At 41.2% G+C, this 6,991-nt stretch overlaps 1 long non-coding RNA gene across 1 annotated transcript; it reads left to right on the top strand.

Annotated features, from left to right (window-relative positions):
* Nucleotides 1-4,584: 4,584 nt before the first annotated feature.
* LOC138514315 (uncharacterized) lies at nucleotides 4,585-6,759 on the top strand. The gene is made up of 3 exons (XR_011281910.1): nucleotides 4,585-4,649; nucleotides 5,108-5,174; nucleotides 5,464-6,759. It is a non-coding gene; the product is annotated as an uncharacterized lncRNA (long non-coding RNA).
* Nucleotides 6,760-6,991: the final 232 nt, after the last annotated feature.

Below are 6,991 nucleotides of genomic sequence, written 5' to 3'. Positions count from 1 at the left end.
GGTATTCCGGCACCCTGCAGCCGCTCCGAACTTGTACCTGCAAAATAAAAAGACAGTTAGAGCGCATCGTGAAGCAGGCAACAAGCGCTTACTTACGTGCTTCCAGGCGCTTCTATTCATCACACGGGCTCCATCTTCAACTCACTTCAGCCCGTCATCCGCCATCGCCGGAACCCTGCAAAACAAGAGACATCATTACTAAAGACTTTAAAGACATTAGAATTACTCGAAACTTACCGTTCGTGCAGTAAACGACGGACAGCAGTCCTCTGAAGTCAAGAGGCCTGCTCCCCTTATCCAGTGAAGAAACTGGTTACAGCACCCTGCCCCGAGGCAGATGGAGAGCACAGCGTTCACTTACCTAAGACATCTTACCCTTCGAGTCAGACATACAGTGCACAGAGGTCCAGCCCAAAGAGCCAGCCGTGTGTTACACATCACCTTTGAAGATACGGTATACGCCCAGTCAAGACCGGCGCCTCTACGGGAATCAGGTGAGCGTTACAGCCTGGGCCGGTTTGGAAGAAAAAACAATTGGAAATGTTTAATTTTTTTTCAATTTTTTTTTTAAAAAGAAAAAGCCTTTAATCATTCTTAGGTGGATAAATGAGTACCAACACAGGTTGGACGATATTGTATGCATAAATGCTCTATAAAAAAGAGCTTAAGCGAGCGTAAGTGCTATATAATAACATTATCATTTGGCCTTGGACGTCTGCTTGGATTCACAGTAATTTAGTGTACTTAGGGTCCAATGCTCAAGGCATAAATTAGTTTTCAAAAATTGATTAGCAGAGTTTGCTAATTAAAATGTTCTTGATTAGCAAACAAACCCATTTGATTAGCAATGGTATACTAATATGTTGAATGTCACCAGAAGTTGTTTGTACCCAAGACATAAGACTAGCAACAATACAGCATTTTTGAGTTCCGCTGAAGTGAAACATTAGTGAAAAAGAGTCAGACCTTGCAAATTCTTTACAATTCCGCTAGACCTGCATGCCTAGTAACTTAGTTTACCTACTCGACCTAGGAGAAATGTACTCGACCCTTGGCAACAGATGACAAAAAATGTAACTGCGCTTTCTGTAAAATGGTGCATGTCACCAAAAACCCACTTTGTTTGGCACGCTGCTGACACCCAGAGGCCAGCCATGCACAGTTAAACCTTTATTTGACATTTACTGCAAACAAAGCAAATATTAAATAAAAGTTTTCAAACATCCCCTGGAAATGGTACTTACCCTTTATAAAATCTACTCGACTATGAGTGGGCAAGTAGACTGCGTGCCCTGGATGAGTGTCTGTAAAAGGTTAGCTGCATGAATGGACACAAATAGATACGATGAAAAGGCTCTGACAACACTTTAGCCACCTCTCTCACGTTTGTGCAATTATACAAGGCAATCGTAATCATAGAGCAAAGTGAGCTCTGGAGGCTAACTACAGAGGATGGTATTGCAGCAGATCTGTAGATGTACAGACTGGATGGAACTATTGATCATTACTTTGCGAACATATCTAGTTAGTTTTGGGTATTCATTATGTAAGAGGAAGGAAACTAAAAGACTTAGCAGAGTGGAAGTCGTAGAAGAGAGAGAACTGCGCAAACTAGGGAAAATTGTAGTTTGTGGCCATCTCACTTTCAGGGTAACTGGTATAAAGCAGGGTGATAAGATAGAATTTCCAGGAGTATGGGATCAGTGCATGGGTTGAGCACCAGTTGCAGATGCATTCAACCAGTGGGCCACAGAACTAGGTTTGCCATCAAAAGTATTTGTACATTGCCATCATGTACATTTTCAAACGTGTTTACTGTTCGACATGACGCAGATTCCCCAATAAAATGGAATCTAGTGAGATTTAGATATAAAGCACGGTGACATCTAGTGTGATTATCGATATACTAACCTAAACTTTACTGTAAAGCAAGGAGACACTGCAGTGTTTTACAGTAGCATTATGTAAGGAATGGAATTGCATGATTGTCTTTAAAAAAAATATAAAGTTAACAAATATAAAATATAAAGTTAACTGGTCTTTGCCAGACAGGATATAGTTGGCTTAATAAAACTGTCATCCCAATTACTTCTGGCTTGCAATTGTTTGAAGAAAAACATTCTTAACTAGCACTCCCACACAGGCCTTTGGCACTTAAGAGTAGAGGAGATGATTACTGCAGTGAACAAAGTTTCAATTTAATTAGCAAACCTACAGAATTGCATAGCAAATTGCTATATGACACTGCTTATTTTATGCCTTGAATGCTATTTGATGCCACTTCCTGTTTTGTCAAGGGGTGAAAGGTTGTGTTTCATCGCTTCCCGGGACATCACTTCCTGTGATGTCATCAGAGGTCAAGGGTCGTGAGGCGATGGGTGGGCCACTTTTTTGAAGCGAGGGGTGGGCCACTTTTTTATGGGGTGACCAGGCCTATTTCTTGTTCCAGTCTGACCCTGAGTCTCAGGGATAGGATCCATACTGTAGCCACTGTCCCAATTTGTGGACTTTTTTCTTAAGAATGAAGTGACATCGATGAAGTCCTATACTAAAGACACAACAGCAGTCCTGGTACATCTAGGGACGTTAAATCTATCAAGTGAGGAGATCTATATAGTAACTATGGACAACGAATCTCTGTATTCTAAAATCCCACAAGGGGAGACACTGCGAGTGGTTGAAAAAACATTACGAGCCATCACATCCCCTATTGAAATGCCCATCAATCTGATTATGGAGTTGGCAGAAATAGCGCTAACGAGAAACTACTTTATGGTTGATGAAAGGTTTTATGAACAGGTCTCGGGAACCGCAATGGGGGCCACCTTTGCCCTTCCCTGGCTAACCTATATGTAGCTGAATTTGAGGAGCGTTTAATCTATCATGGATCAAACCCCTACACATCCAACATCTTGAGCTGGCATTGTTATATAGACGACATCCTTATGTTTTTTGAAGGAACACAGGATAATCTAAATGAATTCATGAATTGGTTGAACAGTCTTAACCCGTTCTTAAAATTCAGCCACGAACCCAGTAAAAATACAGCGACTTTTTTAGACCTCAGACTAACCAGAATTGGAACTAATATAGAAACTACTGTATTCCAAAAAACTATGGACAGGAACTCCTTTTTAGAATTCATGAGTTTCCATCAAAGAAATCTACGGGAGAAATTGCCCTTTGGGCAATTCCTGAGATTCAGAAGCAACTGCACTACCAGGCAGGAATTTGACACACAGGCTTCAGAACTCAGCCAATAACTCAGCGAGAGAAATTACCCAGAAAAGACGATACAACATGCTAGAAAGAGAGCTCATAACATCCCAAGGGAAACTACGCTATAACAACATTAAGCCACTCGCTAATAGTCAACCATATGCAAAAAGAAATCAGGAAACTGTGGTATCTATTGAATGTTGGGGGAAATAAATTAAACATCCCTCTGTTCGCAATTAAAAGAAGGAGAAATATCGGTGATGTCGTGGTACACACCTACCGAGAGGGGCAAGAAGAAATGGACAACCAATCGAGGCTGTGGCAACAGTCTAAAAGCTATATGACATGCACTGTGAGGTACATGCTCGGTATGTCTCTATAAGAAACACTCCACAACTGTGGACATAGGGTGGACAACAATGTGGGAACAGAGAGTCTTCACAATTTGCAACACCACCAATGTGGTATATCTGATGAAGTGCCCTTGTGAAAAAAAACTATGTGGGTATGACTACCAGAGCAATCAGAATTAGAATCTGTGAACACAGATCCAATATTAGAAGAAAAAGGCTCACTGCCCCGCTGGTAGAACATTTTGTTCTGCACAACCACTCTGAGAATTATATAAAATGGACGATACTAGAAAAAGTAGTGGTACCAAAACGAGGAGGGAATTTGGGAGCCATCTTGCTGGGAAGAGAACAACAATGGATCTTTAGACTTAAAAGCCATCGGCAGGGTCTTAATGAGGCAATATGTTAGCAAACACTTGCAGTCAGTGAAATGGCTACAGGATTCACTTACGTATCTATTTAAATCTCTGAAGAAACCACTAACTAGTATCATCACTGAGTGCGTGGAATCATGGTGTCTACATATCAGATGGTGCATGCATAATGTAGACATGTGACTTCAGGAAGCCATAAATCCCTAGTTGCTTGGGAGTCTATATACCACCAAACATCACGCGCCAGGTCAGGTCAAACATGCCATGGCCACTATCCCAAAAGAGGTACACAGCCAGAGATCTGGTGGCGATACACTGCAAGAGGTTTAGAAACCACATATAGTGGCTCTCCAAAAAAACCTGCCTCATGATGACCCATAAAAAACATCTATAGAAAATATCTGAATTGAGATACAGTGACAAAACATTTAAACAATAAGAATCTCTCATTTCTAATTAACATACAGATACTCCGTTTGTAAAACAGTTAATAACTGCGTCACTCATTGTGATGCTTTAAGGAATTCAGATATTGTAAGAAGTAACTATGCCAGAATGGTAACATAAACAATAAAAACAAAAAGAGGACTAATATGTCCCGCAATGACAGGATCATGTGTTAAAACACGTAAATAGCCAGACTTCCCAATATGGCGGTCTGGACGACATCCGAGTTAGAAGCCGTACAAGTACTTCATAGAAGGTGAGATTGTGTTGCTCTCTCAGAATCGCTAAATATGAAAAAACCTACACGCATTGGTGCGAGCCGAGTTGCAAGCATTTAAGTATGTCTGAGGTGCATAATATAGTGATCGCATTTAGCCGCCACTTTAGACTAACTCAACATGAATGTAGAGATTTCTTTGCTGTCCGTGCTGTGTTGTTGTCCTAAGGAATAAGACCCAGCCGTTTCAGATTTAAAGAAGCACACACAAGATTTAAGGAATAAATCTGTGCAAGAATGACCGATGTGTGAAAACCTGCGGTAACGTTGTAATTGACATTGCTGATATTAACGAAAGCTGAGACACAGATACAATTAATAAATGGACCTTGCCTAATGGATGGGGGATTGATATGCATTTATATGTCGAATGTGAAAGATCCCTAAAAATACAGGACCTTAAAAATTAAAACAGGAATATTCTCGCCCCAAAAAAGATAATCAAGTACCTTTATGAAACATAACGTACTCGCTGAAATTTCGAATAAGAACACGACTGTGGGGGTGAGTATTTTTGCAACATTTTGGTCTATAGATGATAAATTACAAACACACATCTGAAGGCATAGGCATAACAAAAGAGTAATTAAGTACTGTATACCAACAGGTTATGAAGCACAATAGAGTGTTTGAAAAAGATATCTGATACCACAGAACAGAGACCGACTAGACCCACATAAGACACCTGGAGAGATAAACCTGATGACTTGACACAAATATTGTAGTATTAAACATTCAACATAATATACATCCTGATAATCCCCCTCTGTATATTTTCTTCCCCCCACTTTAGGGATTGAAAAAGAGCCTTGAGACGTCCCACAACTCAATCAAGGTACCCTCCCCCAACAAGAGAAATGGAGCGCAAGATAAGAAATCAGAAAATGTCTTTTTCAATTATCAACTGTGACTACACTTGCCACAGTCTGAGTCCTGAAGAAAGCAGAGAACTGGATCTATTCCGCTGAAACCGATTGACCAACAGTGGGCCGGGCTGATTACCCGACTCCCTTGACTCAGCATATTTAAAGTTGAGCTTGTTTGAATTACATTTCGTTTTTTAATGTGCAACTAAAAGTGAATACTGATAGATATATGCAGAGATCTAATTAGTCCATATGGGCTACTCCTCCATATGCATGTTTTAAACAATTTGATAAGTCACACAATTGGAAGCAATACGAATAAAAACAGAAAAATGTGACTTCCATAAGTGTGCTCTTACTCTGAGCGGTTTAGGAAAGTAGTGAGAGAGGTTAGGGCAAGTTACTCTTTCATCCCTTAACCTTGATAGGCGATACACCAGCGCGCTACCAGGGTTAGCTGCATACAGCTAGGGATAGGAAGAGTCCTATGTAGGGACATTTAGTCATCTATAGGGAACTAGGTTGGAGGAATAATATGTTATATCAATTGCTCTGTCTGTGATGTGTTGAATCGTGCAAGTTGGTCAGCCTTGAAATCCACCCTCATAGGGAGTGCACTCAGTGACGGCCTGCAGAGGATTTGAGAGGAGTTCACACTCTGGGTTCCCTGAGCTTGTTTGACTCTCTGAGGAGTAGCACTGCAGGGGGTGGGGAGAGCTCAAGCGCCTGATCATGACGATTCGCCTAAACTTGCTGTCTCTGAGGGCGCGTACTAGCCGGGTAAAGGTGGATTGGGATAACTTTGCTCCTGTGGGCTTGCTGCTCATGAGGATCTGTGCCACTTCTTGCTGGTCTGTAAATGGTATATGGATTTGCAGAGGGCTCTTTTAAGGCCCTTCTTTTTTGTGAATAATATTCAGAATTGTGTGAGCGCTAAATTGTATACTGAACTGCACGGACTTACATTTTATTTTTAATTTGTGTAATTTTGTGAGGTTGCCTCTGTCCAGGCGGCCGGATTACCTGCATATTTCATCTACCTCTCTGTGATTGGAGGCTGGTCGGTTGGGCCTTGCTACAGAGAAGGTGCTGGCTGTCGTCCTTTTTTAACCTGTAATGGCAATGTGCAGTTTTTATTTGTTCTCATGTGTTGTGTTGGTTTTATATTTTTGTATTTTTTAATCGAGAAATCAGAGCTAATAAAGTGACTGACTGTCAAATAATTTCCCTCTCCTGTTTGAAAAAAAACTAATTTCAAATGTGGGAGTGTAAACATTACTGAAGGTGACATCTACTGGCAAGGAGCAGTATTTTAAAGAAATGTGTCTGGGGAGGTAAATTCGGAGAACACTGGCAGAGCCCTGGCTCAACGTCAATATTTGGAGACTGCCAGGGCTGAGCCATGGATAGCCCTGGCCCACTTAACGCCCTGGGTGGCAGTCTCCAACTTGCATC

Source organism: Ambystoma mexicanum, chromosome 12 (assembly GCF_040938575.1).
Source record: "Ambystoma mexicanum isolate Mex_15411 chromosome 12, UKY_AmexF1_1, whole genome shotgun sequence".
Lineage (NCBI taxonomy): Eukaryota > Metazoa > Chordata > Amphibia > Caudata > Ambystomatidae > Ambystoma > Ambystoma mexicanum.
The sequence above is the reverse complement of the archived record's forward strand: the minus strand, read 5'-3'. Positions and strand labels throughout refer to the sequence as shown.